The sequence below is a fragment of the Micromys minutus genome (genome assembly GCF_963924665.1).
Source record: "Micromys minutus genome assembly, chromosome: 1".
Lineage (NCBI taxonomy): Eukaryota > Metazoa > Chordata > Mammalia > Rodentia > Muridae > Micromys > Micromys minutus.
Window position 1 is genome coordinate 48,239,906 of NC_137969.1, and position 17,672 is coordinate 48,257,577.

Genomic DNA, 17,672 nt, shown 5'->3' on the forward strand with positions numbered 1-17,672 from the left:
CTTAATAATGGATGAAAGGGAATGACCGAGTGGGTCCACTGATACCATGTTGTGATACCTGAAGGAGGCATTGATTGTGTAGCAACCATTGTACAATAGGGCTTTAAATGCTTCATCAAATATCTCAGAAAACTATGAGATCAATGTGTTTATCCCACTGACACTGATATACAAGACCAAGTGATAGTTCAAACCAAGATCAAATGCCATATACAGGTCTTCCGTGGCTACTTAGAGAGGGAGAATCAGTTTCCTCCAGGGATGAGCTCCAACATGGATTATAAACCTCAAATAGTCAGCCCTGGACTCATGTATATATAAGCAAGGGGAAATAGACTCAGTAGGTTACATAGACACCTGTGTGTGCAGGCACACACACACACACACACACACACACACACACAAACACACACTCAAATGCATGTAATAATAATTAAAGAGGAGATCCTGAATTTGAAAGGGGAGATACAAAGGAATTTGAGGCAAAGGGAAGAGCAAGAATGTAGTAATCATATATGACATTCTCAAAGAAATGATTGAACAAAGAAAACAGTAAAAAACAAAAGAAAGAAACAAAAATGGTTATATAAATCTGTTGTAGTGACTCCCACAATCTTAGCATTTGGGATGCTGAGGTAGGAGTATCACCATGATTCTAGGAATCATTCACACAGAATGAGTTCCAGGTCAGTCTGGGCTAGAGTAACAACCTAACTAGAAAAATAAAAAATAGAATGAACTAAACATGTACAGAAGATGGGAAGCCAGAACTCAAAGCCGGCATCTGTAAATTCCAGACATTGTGTTTTATTATACCATTCTGCAAACAAAGGCCTGCCAATGCCCAGTCTATGGTGGAGTACCTTGAACATTCCAGACAAGATAGGGTGCTGTCCTAGGAACACTTCCAGCAAAGAACAACAACAACTAAGCTGTCACTCTTGAACAACCTGTCTTCTGGTGGGATTTTCTGCAACCCATGTCTTTAATAAGGAGCCTAGTTGAAGGAAAAAAAAACATTATAAGGGTATCAGTGCATGCTGTCTTGTCTGTCTGTCTGTCTCCCCTTGTCTTTCTACATCTCTCTCTCTCTCTCTCTCTCTCTCTCTCTCTCTCTCTCTCTCTCTCTCTCTCTCTCTCTCTCTCTCTCTCTCTCCCTCTCCCTCTCTGTGTGTGTATTAACACACACAGAGACATCCTAATTATCAAAAGTTTCAGTGTATGTTTCTTCACCAGTTTATTAGCTGATTCATTCCCAACATCCAATGCTCTCTTTCTCTCTGCCTTCCTGCTCTCTCTGTACCTTTAACATATGTACTTCATTTTATGCATGAAATGAGTTCTTTTAAAGTTGTGTGATTTTTTTCAGCAAATGAAATATTACATTAAAGATACTAGAGATGTATTCTTTTAAAAGAACCTTATGGCAAATTGCTTTGTAAAGCAAATAATGACCCTATAACCAATCTTTCTTTAAATCTGGATTTCCATATATCAGATTTGACTGAAAAAAAGGTACATCTGTACTTTATTTTTACATCTGTCTGCTGGCTGTACTGCAACATAATAGTATGCCAATTTGAAATACCATAATTTTTATACTTTCCAGTTCTCACAATGCAATCTTAGAAAATGTATTATTTTCCATATAATTCTTACATATCCTTTCTTTTCTTTGGTGGAACTTTGGCCTTTAGAGCTGTCTATCACCACCATCCCCCAAGTTGGGAAAGAGCAGAAGCACCTCATCTTTCAGAAGACAGTGTATAACACAGTGTGCCTCGTCACACATTCAATGTCTACACTGACTCCTGTGTATCAACACTCGCCTCAGTTTCTTTACAAGTCAGTAAGCTAGTTAGGCATCAGCAAGACTGGACTTCTATGGGTATTGACTGTCTGTCAGCTGACAAATATTAGCATACACATGCACATACAGCACATACATGCAAACACAAAAGCATACATGCACACATTCTGAGATAGATACTGTAAGATGACTCCCCATACCCACTTAAATGTCACCATCTCATCCAGTTGCTTGGAGTGTGTGTGTGTATGTTATGTATATTAATACACAACTTAAACTTTTGGACTTAAGCACACAGTACAGCATTAACTTCAGTTACTATCTTTGTAAGATGACTTCCAAGAATTTGCTAATTTTATATATTGAAATGATACAGTCTTCAAACAATTCTTGACATCAACCACGCATCTTAGGGTAGCAATGTTCTAGTCTCTGTTTTTCTGTCAACTAAACTTTTGTAGATTATAGTCTCATGTGATTTTTGCCTCCCTATGTTTGGTTTAATTTAACTAGCATAATGACATCCAAGTTCATCTATAGTGTCAAAATCACCTTTTAAAACACATTTTACATGCATTTATTTTGTGGATATGAGTGCCTATGTGAATAAATGTGCACCAGGTGCATTTCTTTTACTGAGGGAGGCCAGAAGATGCCATCAGACTCGAATTGGATTTATGGATGTTTTTGGGCTGCTATGTGGGTGCTGGGAATGGAATCTGGGTCCTCCCTAAGGGCAACCCATGCTCTTAACTTCTGAACTAGGCCTCCAGATCCCCAACAGGATATTGTTTTTAAAGATAAGTAATATTCTTCTTAGTGTGTTTGTAAACACATGTCTCATTTTCTTTATTCACCTGTCGGTGAGCATGTCAAGTCACCCCATACCTTGACCATGTTAATAATTCTGCTATGAACATAAGATCATAGAAACCTCTTGAGACACCGATTTCATTTCTTTTGGATATAAAGTAAGGAATAAGACTGCTTGATCAGGAGTAGTTCTTCGTTTTGGGCTTTGAAGGATGGCCTTGTTTTCCGGAATGGATATTCCAAGGTGCCTCCTCATCAACAAGCAAGAGGTCCATTTCCCCACCTCTTTGCCAACACTGCGTTCCTTTATCATTTGACAGTTGAAATTCTAATAGGCTTTGGATTGCATTTCATTATGATATTGACTTGCATTTTTCTGATGGTTAATGATGCTGAGAATTTTTTTTATATATTTTCACATTGCCCCTGAGTCATCTGTATAACTTATTTTGAGATATATCTGTGGCTCCTTTGCCAGTTTTGATTGGGCTGTTTTTTTTCATGGCTGTGGAATTGTTCAAGATCCTTCTGTGTTTTGGATGTTAACCCCTTATAATGTGGTTAGGCTGCATATGCGTGCTCCTGTTCAGCAGGTTACCTTGTACGCTGGCTGTTGTCCCTGTGCTGCAGAGACACTCTGCAGTTCAATGCCACTCCACTTGCCTGCTTCTGCTTTTGTTGCCTCTGCTTGCAGGGTCACATCAGAAACACCGTGGCCCAATGTCAAGGAGCTTCCTGTGCTTCCTTTCAGAAATTTTAAAGTTGCAGGCATTCCATTAGATTATAAACTCACTTGAGTTGATTTTTGTGTATCACATTGGGTAGGAGTCCAATTTTATTCTGTTGCATATACGTTTAACATTTTTCTATTTATTGACAATATTGCTATCTCCCCATTGTGGGCTTAGAAACACACAACAACTACTATTGTATTTTCTTATTGTTGCTATAATAAATATTTTTTTTAAAAAAAGGTCTCCCAGAGAAGACAAAGCTTCAAGTGAATGGTTGGCTATAAAAGCATTTTTACAAAAGGCTAAAGTGATTCCAATAATATTCCTCTTGTCAGCTGTCTTCATGAGATAGTTTCCTGATGACATCAAGCCTCAGTGTTTTTGTCTGTGAAATGGAATGCTTGGATTCATTCTTACAGGCACACAGATCCCACAGGCATACTCAGATGAGATGTCCTATCTACCAGATGATCTACTGAAGTTAGTTAACATTTATTCCTAGAAGGTAAGCTCCCATTATCAGTATGTTTAACACACGGTGCCCCTATACTTAGTTAACTACATAGCCAACGCCTTTAAAAAAGAAAATGAAAAGAGAAATTAATTCTATCTCTGTGCTAATCTTGAGTGAGGTTGCTGTCTACCCCTGACAGACTTTTCCCAAAACCCACGATCTATCATTCATCAAGAACAATGAGCAGTGTGGCTAGCATCTAGGTCTAAGGAGGAAGACTCGGGTCTTCTATGATTTGGCAGTACCATAGGTTTCAGAGATAGAAGTCCTGAGCCAGCCCTTCCCATTAGTATATTCAGACCCCTACATAAACCTTATTCTGAGCAGTTCAGCACACCAGCTTTCCCAGTTTTGTCTTTCACCTACAGAAAGAAACAGCTTTTTATAACCTCTCTCCAGCCTCTTTCCTCTTGTGATCAAGGTGACTTATCAACAGCTGCAATAAAAAAATGATTTTTTCATAAGCATCTTCTCAACAATATCTCTGAAAAAAAGCAGAGAGGCTAAAAAATACATGACATTCACAGATTTTGTCCCTGGAGCCACGAAATGAACATGAGCAATTTCTTCATTTGACCAAAATGAATGGTCATCACAAAAACAAATGTAAGTTTGGTATCCCCGATTTGGCAGAGACAGCTTAGGGGCTCAAACTTAATAGACTTTTTCTAACTGATTAGGATCTCAGAGCAGGCTGCATCATCCTATCAGAGCCAACAGCCACATCCAAAGCATGGGCACGGAGCTGCCCTTGGTCCATGACCTTAGCAGACAAAACAATGGCTGTAGAATCTCCAAAGATTCCCAAGGAAGGAAGTTGGAAGATGGTGTTTATTTTGCTTGGTGCTCTTTTAGGGAGGCAATTAGGCATTAAGCATATATTGGTGCTTAAAGAAAATGCCTAACAGTCAGAGCACATTTCTATGTTCCAAAGGTCTGGGAAAAGCTACGCCTAAGAAGGGATTAGCTACTATCAGATGATATTACCACTGGATTAATGATGTTTCACATTCACTATATTTATAAAAAGAGAGGAAAAAAAAAGAATAGGAATCTTTTAAGAAGCAGATAAGTGATTTCTATAAACCTTAAAAGCTAAAAGAAAACTCATTTTATAGAAGATAGTGGTTCTAATAGCATATTTATTTATAAATCCTTAATTAGGGTATTTTTCCCTTATAAAAGGCCCTGCATTTCAAGTAAATTGCTGTTAACACTGTCTGTGAGGCTTGAGAAAAGTGCATGCATGTGCCTGTGTGTGTGTGTGCACAGAGAGAGCGGCCTCTTGTACCAATGCTTTATAGTCTACCAAGTATTTTAACCATTCTTATTTTAGACAATTGTTTTTGTAATGGATATACTAAAGGTGATCATTTTATTTTATTGCTAGTCATTGCTGACTGAAATATTTTGCCATATGAAAGTAATTACTGTGACTATATTACTTTTCTAACCCATTCATGTGGGGTCCCAAATATTCACAGTATGAGATTCTTTCGCCCCGTGTAAAGAAAAAAAAGAGTCATTGGCTATCACACTCTGACCTTACATACAATGGATATGCAATTTCCTTTTTCCTTTTTCTTCCATGTGTTCCCTGTGTTTGTGGCTTTTGATTCTTTTTTTCCTTTTTCTTTCCTTCCCCATTTTTGGAGGTTGCAGGAAGAGTTGTGTGGCAGTAGGGATGATGATCTATGAGAAATGAAATAACTGACATGACTATCATATGTCAGGAAGTGCAGCGGATCACTTCAGGTTATCGTGGCAAATAAAAATAATTCATACCATGTCTAAAACAGAAAGGAAGACTGGACAGAGGAGGAAGGAGAAAAGGGGAGTGAGGGATGGGTGGGGGAAGAGGGAAAGGGGAGGGTGACACCAGAGGAGACCACCAGTATTTTCAGATTTGAAGTTCCAGCCACCTCTGTCCTGTTCTCTGTGCTCCTCCAGGTAGAGCCACACATATTGGGAAGTCTTAGTTATGAACAATGACTAAGGAAACCATTACCACAAACAAATACTACCTGTTGGCTTTGTGTTCTCACCAGCTATGTCCTCAAGCTCGAACTCAGCAGAACGTTAGACTCAAAACAGAAGCACAAAGGTCAGGGCACTGGACAGAGAGGAACTGCCCATCAAAAGTGAGCTCTTACTTACTGAGCTTTGTTTCATAGACTAAATTCATTCTTTTGTGGCACCTGCCTCACCACAACCTACTCTGTGCTTGCTCATGCGTTATAGTGAGAAAGTCGACCAGCTCTCCCTAGGATCTGATGTTCATCCTAGAAGGAAGAAGAAAAGGATGTATTTCAGTTGCCAGCCACTGAGGATGGCCGTACTCTCAGTGTCATGGCTTGAAATAGCTGGGGCTCTGATGACCTCTGTGAAGTCTTGCAAGGACTCAATGCCCATCTCTCAGGGAATATACAGAACCTAGTTTTATGATCTAGGAAGATCCTGATGTCTTCTGATATTTTTTCCACTCATTTCCATACCATCAATTTTTATTTCATTGAAAACATGAACTATACTCTTTTGGGCCAAAGTCTTTAAAGAGTTTGGCTTCTTAGAACTTTGCCTATATTGCTGCTAAGGGCTCCAAGAGTTGTGCTTTCTGCTGGAAAAAAAAAACTGAGCCTAATAAAGCAACTAATAGACACTTGAATTTAGTCTTTCAAAAAGCCCTCTCAAAGTGGATGCCACACCCACAGTCTCAAAATCATTCTGTCAACTGGTGATTGATGGCAGAGCCCTCCTTCTAAAACCCTATGCTATGAGAGAGGACACTTAGAGGGTGATTCCATCATACAGTGTCAGCATGATATGAAGTTTACTTTGTTCTAGACTGGAATTATATAAAACAAGCAGCTTTATAACTGTGTCAATCTTCAGAAATTAAGGCACCAATTCACCAGAAACAAAGAAGGAAAAGATGTTGATCTTTCTTTTCCAAATCTGGTCACTCTGGCAGCCAAAGTAATGCTTTATTTTTGTAGACCTCCATACAGGGGTAGAGAGAAATGTGTGTTTGTGTCCTTATAAGGGACCTGACTCAGAGTCCTGAGAACCCAGCCTGAGAGTGAAGCAGGTTCTTTGCAGATGCTGGAGAAGATGCAACCTATGAAAGGAGTGAAGAGAAGAGAGCTGGACAAAGCCCATGACTGAGATCTTCTCTACGCAGGACAGAGGAGGGCAGAGATGTAGAGGGGAGAGGGCACAGGGCAGGCCAACCAAGAACCCAGCATCCATAGAGATAGAAGTGGTAGAAAGTGACCAAGCCCACAGATGAGCAAAGGCATGTCATAAAGATGTTATCCCTGCCCCCAAGGGTTAACACAAGGTCAGGTTCCAATGGTAACACAGCAACATAATTTATGAATTTATGAGTCTGGGTAAACTAAGCATTAAGTGAACTTAAGAGACAGGAGATGGGCATCCATCTCCTGTTTGAGACACAGGGACATAACAAGAGAAGGCAGAGTCTGCCTGGAAGAGCTGCAGTGGGCACAAGTTACATTAGTAAATGTGAGAAGTACTCAGTACTAGCTGTCAAGGTGGTTCAGAGGGTAAAAGTGCTAGACAACCTTAGTTCAATCCTGGGACCCACATGGTAGAAGAAGAGAATTGACCCCACAGGCTATCTGCTGCCACACCCATGTACCCCCTACACACTAATAAATAAGTAAGTAAATAAGTAAGTAAGTAAGTAAGTAAATAAATAAATAAATAAATAAATAAACGTAACAAATTCCTGTGATGGAAAGAGCCAGTGGACGTGGTATTATTTTAAATTTCATTTGTTTTTCAATCAGGTGTGTTCACAATTGTATGATATTCACGCTGTTTTAAGTGTCCTGTGAAGTAGATCTTATTGTTTTTTCTATTACGTCCATGAGGGTTATCAGCGTTCTGGGGCACAGTGGCTCAGAGGTAAAGCTGTACCTGTGTCTGCTCAACTCTTTCCCTCCTGGTTTCCTTCTATATGAAATCAATTCTTCAACAAAGGAATAGTGAGTGAAATGTCTTTTTAATACCAACAATGAAAACCGCTTTAAAAAATGTAAACAGGGGGCTGGAGAGATGGTTCCGAGTTTGAGAGCACTGACTGCTTTTCCAGAGGTCCTGAGTTCAATTCCAGCAACCACATGGTGGCTCACAACCATCTGTAATGAGATCTGATGTCCTCTTCCTGTGTGTCTGAAGACAGCTACAGTATATGTATGTATATGTGTATATGTATATACACGTCTTTAATAATGTAAATATATCTTCTCTTATAAATATCTTAACATCACACACCCTAACAAAAGTTACACTTCCCTCTTCCCCATGCAAGTGCAGCTGTGATGGCCAGGCTTTTGCACAGTGAGCACACACCTAGTACACACACCAGCATTGCTCTTCTCCCAAACATGTACAGACAATTAATTTTAAAAGACACCAGTCTCTCCTACATATCTTAAGATTGACATCCACACTGCAGGTCAACTGGAATAATCATATCAACAATATTTTTATAACCAAAACCATCTAAAGCAAGACTGTCATAAAGGATAATTAAGCTAATATTGTAAGAAGTCGAATACACAGTGTGTGCAGAAATACCTGCTTTGTGTAATTCAGAACTGGTGTTTCAGGAGATTAACAATTATGGTCGCCAGTCCTCTTCTGATTCTATAATACTCCACACAATCTTTTTTAAATTACTTTATTAACCTTTCCTCCTAGCACAGAAGTGCCCGATTATAGATAATATTTCCAAATCATCTGAGGTGTAAGTGTGTTTGATTTTCTCGGTAATCATTTGTCTACTTTATTACACTGGCTGAGCATACAAGCTCCTTGACCAGCTCTACCTCAAGACCAGCTAAGAACAGGGTCGCATCCTTCTGTCCCCCCTTTCATTTGGGCCCCAAAGTACATGAACCTTCCCTACCAGAGATGACAATATAGTACACTTAAATCCAGTGCCCTGTCATTAAAGTCCTAAGAACCCTAGCCTTAATGGAAAGAATGCTTTTCAGAAGCAAAGTGATGGCGTTTATTCCCCGTGTGATTGCAACATGGTGTTGATGACCCTAAGTCCCTACCATTCATATCCTTCTAGTAGCCTTGTGCATCTGCCCCTTGTCATTAATACCACCTAGGACATTGCTTTCATTTTGGCATGACACATGCATACCTTTGGAAACATCTTACATGAGCTCATACAGACTGAAAAGGTTTTTACACCCCAAGCCACCATTTCCACAAGGACTTTGTCAAGAGGAGCTGAGAGTCACTCTTAGGTTGGCAAAGGGAAAGGGCCTGTGGCAACTGCATAGCTGTACTTACAGAGGACGGGGTGATAGGCTGGAACAGGACTCGAGGCTCACCGAGGAGGTCCAGCACCAGGCTAAAAATGTAAACCCAAGAGACCCCATGTATTGTCCACAATCAACAAATCCTGAAATTTCCATATGTAGAGAGGGCTTTTAGGGCTGTGTTAGTAATACAGGAATCCACTGGTCAGCTCAGCCACCCGTGGAATTACAGTGTAGTGTATGGATGCCGATATTTTAGACCCAAACCGAGCATAAAAAACACAAAATAAAATTCAGTGTCAGCACAAAGTTGACAGCGAATGATTATAACAGCTTCGAAGCTTGAAAAATAGTGTAAATAACTCGGGTCCCCGCGGGCTCACTCAGCCTGCATACATAACAAACCTGATGGACAGTCTCGGTGGTAAAGGCAGAACAAGGCACTGCGAAGATGTGAAGATTCTGCCAGCCAAGAGCCTTGACTGTCACCTTTCTGACTAAATCAGCTCCTTCCACTCCGGTAGAGAATCAGCGCCCTGGGTGCGCCTCAGCGAGGCCAAGGGCTCTCCGCCTTGAAGCAGGAATGTTAATTATCGGCTCTTCCGTGGTTATCAAGGCGCCGCAACCCCACCAGCATTTGCACTCTGAGAACGCGCTTCTCTCTGATCTTTAATCCTTGGCACTTTGAGTCCACAAAAGATTGTGATTCTGCCCAACTCTGCTCAATGTATAAATGAGAGCAAAGGAAAACCATTCGCCCTGTCCAGGATACAAGTGCAAACTTAGTGGGGCCCTTGGAAAGAAAAGGGAATGTGCTCGTCTTTGTATGGATGTATACATACCAATGTGCACACGCCTGTGCTGAGAAAAAGACCCATGCTACCTCGTTTGGCCTCAATCCTGAGAGACAAATATCAGCTTTGAGCAGGCAGGGTGCCATTAACATTAGTACATACAAACTCCAAGGACAGAAGACAGCAGATAGGTCTTCTATACAGGCCTAGAGACACTCTACAGGTTTGTAACTCCTTTACAAGACAGTTAATCAATTAGCAAATGATCCTTCCCCCTTTGTTATTTCTGAGGCAGGAGAACTGAGTCTCCAAACGCAATAGCAGGCCACTTATATTCAGACTTTGTCCTTCAAACACATTGGTCTTATTTATCTGAATTGAGCAGATGCTTTGCAGTGCCAGCCGGTTGTGACTGGACTGTTTGCTATTAGAAGCTGAGTAAGATTTATGCTAAGCAGCAGAACATAAATATGACACCCTATAGACATTCGTGATGATCAACTGTATTGTATTGTCTCCAGCCATGACTACTTATTCACATAGGAAAAGAGGGAGCAAACACACTTGACATTGCTAAAAGGGTAACTACAGTCATTGGGAGGACAGGCAAAGATGAGGTTTGCACAGCCATTGCTCTACAGTACAACTCTGAGGTCTTAAAATGCAATTCAATCGCCACAGTTTGTATATCTTGTTTATAGGCTCAGCACTTATTCCCTCCTTTCAGAGCTCCCATAGTATCTGTGACTGCTCTTTGGAAAGCTTTTGCTGAAAAACTGGAATGGCCCCTCAGATACAAAACCCTCAGAATCTAATCTGAGCCATGGTTGAGAGGCAAAGCTATGCGACTCTTTTACCTCTTGGCACTGCAGGAGCCTGTCCCACAAACTATGAAAGTGGAAACCAGCTGGGTGTGCTGATTGACATTTGCCTGCAATTCCAGCATTCAGGAGGCTGAGCCAGGAGAACCTAGTTAGCGGCCTGCCTGGATGAAAGAATCAGTCTCTCTCTCTCTCTCTCTCTCTCTCTCTCTCTCTCTCTCTCTCTCTCTCTCTCTCTCTCTCTCTCTCCCATCTCTCCCTCTGTCTAAAATCAAACAAGAAGAAAAGAAAAAGAAAGGGATGGAAAGGAAAAAGGATGGAGGCATTTCATTAGTCAACTAATCAGAAAGTCTGTGTCTATGACTGTACTTTCGAGACGATTATTAAATATGAACTCACTCCATTGTGCACAGAACAAGGACATTGCTGGCCCATTTTTACAGCCCAGAAATCCTAACCCACGTATATACATGCCCTTACAGCTGTGGATTCGACGCTTTCACAGAGTCGAATATCAGATACCCATAATGTTCTATATTCACAATCCATGATAGTAGCAAAATCACAGTTACAAAGTAGCCACGAAATTGTGTTATGGTTAGGATTTGCCACAGCATGAGGAACCACTGAAGGGTCTCAGCATAATGAAGGCTGAGAACCACAGTCTGAGGGACTTCAGGATGGATGGGCTTACAGACCTGTAGTCATTTGACTGGGAGATAACAATAGAAGAATATTGCAGAAAACTTCCCCACCCTTTCTCTCTGTTAAATAAAGACCTAAGGACAGACAGAAATATAATTTGAATGTTGAAAGAACTATAAAACCACATAAATAAAACTATTAAAGGAAAGATCATTATGATATGAAGACCCTTAAACAAGCTGCAAATGTTCACAGTTTTTACCTTAAAAGGAGAGCAAAACAAAGACTGGTCAACTGTGAACAGAAGCAAATGCTCCTCACACACAAGAATCAAAATCACAACAGTGAATCTTGGACACATTACTTCTTAGCAAAATTAGCATAACCCAGCACATCTGAGCATTAAAATTTAAAAAGTATTTCAAACTGATCATCAGCAGAGTCATGTCACAGATCTTTTTTTTTTATTGGTTCAGAAGCCAAGGTGTAATTGTATTAATATTTTAATGTTTGATACATATTGGCTGTGATACATTGCTTGCATAAATAAAAAGCACCAGCATTCAATTGCCAATAAAATAATCACAAGTCAAGATCTTTATTATATCATGCATTATTTAATTACAATAATCAGAGCCCTTTTGAAGGTAAAACAAGATTAAAAAGGTTTTGTTTTATTGAATCTATATATTTGATTTAAACTTTACATGTTAGCTTTACATTAAGAATTTATAAGGCATCAGTTCAAATGGAGCTATTATGAGAGTTTATTTCTTTTATAATTAGTACAGGACTCTTAAAGGACTCTGACTATAAGATAATATTTCAGTATTTTAATGAGCTTTTTAAGTGTAATTGATGTAACAATCATTGAATTACACATTTATACCTGAAGAATAATGAAGGAAACATTTTAATGAGAAATTTAATCATTATTAGTAAATGATCTTCTAAACTGCCATTTGCTGACATTTAAAAGCTTAATAGCAGAAACCTATTTTTCCTCCATTGGCATCAACATTGATAGTGATTACTTTTCTGGTCCTCCGATTACCCAGGTTAACTTGCTACCATCACTAATTTATTTATAAATTTGAGAAAACTTTCTTTACCTACCCTTGTCAGCTCCTTCCAGAAAAAGTGGGGCTTGACACTTGGAGGGATAATTTAAATAAATTAGCCCCTTTCCAGCCTGCTGTCGTTGCAGCATAAAAGCTTTCTTTCCTGTGACTATTCACGCTTGCATCAGCTTGATTTTGATGAATGCCCTGCAAATTCCCTGATAGTTTCTCAGACAGAGATCTTAGACCAGTGTCAACAGGGGTTTCAAAGCTCTTCCTTTCTAGACATAAGAGGCACTGGGTGCAGAGGGAGGCAAAGATGGGCTGAGTTTCACTGATGAAGCAGCTTGGAAGGAAGACACTGGATTGAACCCTCTAACAATGTGTTTTGAGGCCACAGAGACCCCAGGACAGTAACCAAATGGGCTAGTTTTACATAGTCCCTGTATGTCAGGAGAAATTTCATGCAAGCTCAGCTTTGGATTTAAGATTAGGCAATGCCAGCTCTGGTCAGTACGTGTGCTGTGGAGACATGATATCTTGGGCAAGGATGAAAATGGGCTCTGCTTCCCACTCCACATTCATCAGTGGACAGCATGCATCAATTGCTTTTGTAAGGGACGGTCATTTCCCTTACACAAGTGCGTTTGTGTGTGTGTGTGTGTGTGTGTGTGTGTGTGTGTGTGTGTGATGGGGTATGAAAGTGCCTTCAGAAATCAGAATCAGAAGCTGTGAGGTGCCCAACATAAGTGTTGGAAACTAAGCTCCGGTCTTCTTTAAGAACAACAAGTCTTGCTAACTTCTGACCCATCTCTTCAGCCCCAATACTGGTTTTTTAAAGACTAGCTCATGTTAGCTGACAACCCTGATTTCAGCACTTGTATATAGGTATAGAATTGCCTTAATCATGTTCTGCTCTTGCTTCTTTGTAATCCCCTTCCCCACTATCCTTCTCCCCTGATAGTCCCTCATTTATCTTCATTCCCTTTGACTCCCTTAGTTCCACGTATGAGAGGAAATAGACAATAATAGTTTTGAGTAAGTGTTGGATTTGGAGTCACAGAGGGAGCAGTCAGGACTCAGGAAACAGCAGATCGAAGCAGGTGTCCCCCAGAAGTCTTCTGCTTCAACAGTCTCCTAAAGTCCCTCTCAGCCAGAGAACTGTGCTTGGCACAGTTCTCCCCTCTGTTCCTCTTTTTCCTCCTACTTCTCCCCACCCTTTTTCACATATCCTCAAAAAGGTTTTCAGAATTTAGATCTCCTTGGCTGTTTTTGTCACATCACTAAGGAGCTTGGTTCTGTGACTGGCTATGCAGCATACTCAGTGCCTTGGTGACAGCTCCAGCCCTGATTGCTTATGCAGGACACAGACTCCCTGTGCTCATGGGGTATTCAGCACCAGCCGGCCTACTGCACAGAAATCAGAGATGATGTTAATAACAAATGACCAGCAGAGGGTTCGAGTATTAACGGATGCAGACAGACCCCTCGGAAGTGAAAGGAGGGATGGAAGGTGACAGCTCAACTTCGTCATTCTGGGTTTGGATGAAGTATGATCACTAGTGTGGTTCACTATGGCACACAAAATTGTCGACATCCAAACGCACTATTCAAATGTATTGGGTCATATTAAAAGATTATTCATAAATCACTTCTGCTCCTATACTGGAAAGTGAAACTCTAACAGACCACTAGCAAGAGAGTTCTAATTACAGTATAATAGTTACCCATGAAATAGCCCTTGTTTAATGTCAGAAAGGATTTAGGGTGGCACAGAAACTTATTTATTTATTTATTGACATCTGTTCAGATTTAAATCACATGTGTTTACAGCTGCAATGTGCATTCATAGGAAGGTGTAATGTTTTTGAAACAACCTTCTTATTATAATTTTATGTGAATAAACATATTACCACAAAACGAAAAATATTGCATTGAAGAAAATCTGACAGTATGTGGTAAGCAATGTAGAGTGTGTTCTCAGAGACTCTAGAGGACTGGTCATCAGAGTCTTCCCTGAATATGCAGAATGGTGCTTTTCAGCTGTGAGACAATCTACGGAGACACTGTGAAGTATTACCTATGAGCCACCAAATTTCTACCAACATACCCTTTGTGTTTCAATCAGAATCACAGGCATACCTATGCATTAAAACAGTTTCCTAGTCTCAAGATGAAAGGCATAAGCTTCTTCAGAATAAATAAATAAATTACTATTATTATTATGTGCAGCACCAAACCAATGCACAATAAAATGGAGCACTTTCTAGAATGTAGAAGAGCATTGCCTTCTGAGAGCATAATGGAGTGAGCCAGGGTAGTAAGTGGCACTGCTCAAAGGGAGTCTAGTGGCAAAGAGCAGCCTCGTGACTTGTGGAACAGATGTGGATGCAATTTCATTCCTTCAAGTGTGCCACAAAATATTCTGGTATTCAAAAGTGTGCCATTAATGCATAAAGAGAGCATATAGGTGGGAATCAGAGAAAACTATAGCAAGAGCGAGTTCAAAGAAAGGTGCTCTTTGAACAAACCATGGTATTTTATAAACAGTTAGGAACTCTCTTTTCTCTAACCACCTTGGTTTTACTCATTGTGTTGGACTCCCAAAGACTAACTCATCCAGTTAGCAAGCCAGACAGACATAAACAAATGGGACTTAAAAAAAATGCACCTTTAAAAAGCTCCATCTAAAGGTTGCGGGAGTATGAGAGGAAACCATGGAGAAGGTTAGCAATGGTTAACCTCAGGGCAGGATCATGTTGCTGCCAACAAAGGTGGTCAGTGACAGGTTCGCACAACAGCTGCCAGGCCCTGAAACCATTCAGGAGATGCTCCTCATTACACAAAAGCTCACACGGAAGATCAGAGACACGGTTATGATGGGAGCGTCCCCTTCTTCAACTCTCATCAAGGAGATATTTTTCACATACACAAGCACAAAAAATGAAAGTTCCCTGTGTAGTCCCAGGTAAATGTGAGTCCAGTGAAAGCTCTGGCTGTGCTTCATCTGAGCTAAAAAAAGCACATTTGAAATGGGTACACATAGACTTATACTTCACACATGCACACACATACACACACACACTCACTTTCACACTCACACTCATACATACACTCACACACACACTCACACTTACTCTCTCACTCACTCACACACATACACTCACACTCACTCTCAAACTCACTCACACACATTCACTCTCATACTCACTCATACACACTCACTCATACACTCACACTCACTTTCACACTCACTCTCACACTCACACAGACACTCTCACACTCACACATACTCACACTCATTCACTCACACAGACACTCATACTCATTCTCACACTCACTCACACACACTCATACTTTGACATTCACATACTCACACACACACACACACATGCATACACATTCATACATTCATACTCACATATACATGCATACATACACACTCGAACACTCTGGCACTTACACACACATTCACACTCATGCACTTCCACTCTCACACACACATTTACATACAGTCATTACACTCACATACACACACATACACACACTCTCAGTCAGGCTCACATACTCAGTCATGTTCATACATGCACACACATACTCACACTCATACACAAACTCCTAGTCATGCTATCACACACACACACACACACACATACACACACATACACACTCATACACTCACAACTCACACATACATACTCACACATTAAAACACACTTACGTAAAGGTGTTCACACTCATACAGACACAGTCATACATGCACACATACTTTTTCTTGGGAGAACACACAATGCCACTAAGGCCCTGTCATCTAGGAAGCCACTACCTAATGACTTGTTCAACTGGTCTACTGACTTGTGGATGCACCGTTTCCTAGAAACTTGTAATTTGCTGTTAATTAATTTCAAGAGGATACCTGGGTGTGATATTTGTTTGAAAGGGAGCATAAATTCCATTTGAGTAAAAAAAAAAATGTATTCATCAGAGAAGTCAAATATAGTCAGAAGGACTGATGGGGCCCGTTACTTACCAGTAATGATAAGTGAAGAACCAGGCCCTCTTTTGGAAGAGTGGGGGTGTGGGGACAAGTCAGTCAGTGACAAATGCATATGCTGGAGCAGAGGATGAGTATCTTTGTGACTGGGTGTAAGAGCTGTCATCTTTACAGGGGTAGCCAGGGATATAATCATTAGAGACAGCAGAGGAAAGGACGATGGGTTGTGTTCTAAGAGGACTCGTCTACGAAGCATAAAATGAGCTGTTACCTCCAAATATCTGGCACCAAGCATGTATAGGAGCCTGATCTCCTCTGCCTCAGTGCCGAAAGAGAAGCACGATGCCGCCATTCTGCTCTTTCTCTGGACAGCCAGGGTGCCAGTGAGCAGCATGCTGGAGATGTGTGCAGACAGACTGACAACCCTAACGTGGAAACATTCACTCTGAGCTAAAATCTTTTTAAAGTTATTTTCTTTCCATTCTCAAACCTGACAACCATTTCCACGTTAACATCCTAGAACCTTTCAAAACATAAACTGAGGACTTAATGTGGTGCCGTGTAATCGCTGGGACTTTTATTAATAATATTTAATTTCAGCTTTGTAGATCAGTCAGGAAAAAAATGAGTGACATGCTTAAACAGCAAGTGATCCTGTAAAATAAAGCCAGGCCCTGGAATAATTTTGGAGCTCTAGTTGTTAAAAAAACAACAAGCCTCTGTCTAGAATAGGTAGTGCAAGCAAGCAGGAAATCTCCCCAAGTCCTCGAACTGTTGGCTGAACACGGGTTTTGGAGCTTAGGATTTAGCTGTTTATTTTGAGAGCAAAGCCATGGGTCTGCTAAGAAAAACCTACATCCATTTTTATAGCGTGACTTTTTATTATAGGAGCTTCATGTGGAGGTGTTCCAGATACAGCTTGGGGCGTAGTGGATGTTACAGAATAGAGCAGCCATCGCCAAACTGGTGGGAACTTTTAGGTCAGGCTATTGAGAAGAGTTCTTGCATGTGTCACTCTCACAAGGACTACCAACTGAAAACACATGTGGGTCACTGAGGAGGGGAAAAATCGTTAGTTCCATTAGAATTTATCAAGACGGAATTTAGAACTGGGTCCCATGATTTCTGTTTCTCAATGAGCGACAAGCATGTAGATTTGACTTAGATCACTTAACCAGAACGG

The 17,672-nt window shown here is 40.5% G+C and overlaps 1 pseudogene across 1 annotated transcript in view; it reads right to left on the reverse strand.

The window, feature by feature from the left end:
• Positions 1–16,841, reverse strand: part of LOC308425671 — an 85,619-nt pseudogene extending 68,778 nt beyond the window's left edge. Inside the window, exons 1-2 of the transcript in view lie at positions 16,526–16,841; positions 15,350–15,507 (exon numbers count right to left, since the gene is read on the reverse strand). The product of the transcript in view is annotated as an uncharacterized misc_RNA (transcript). The remainder of the gene's footprint in view (positions 1–15,349; positions 15,508–16,525) is intronic.
• Positions 16,842–17,672: the final 831 nt, after the last annotated feature.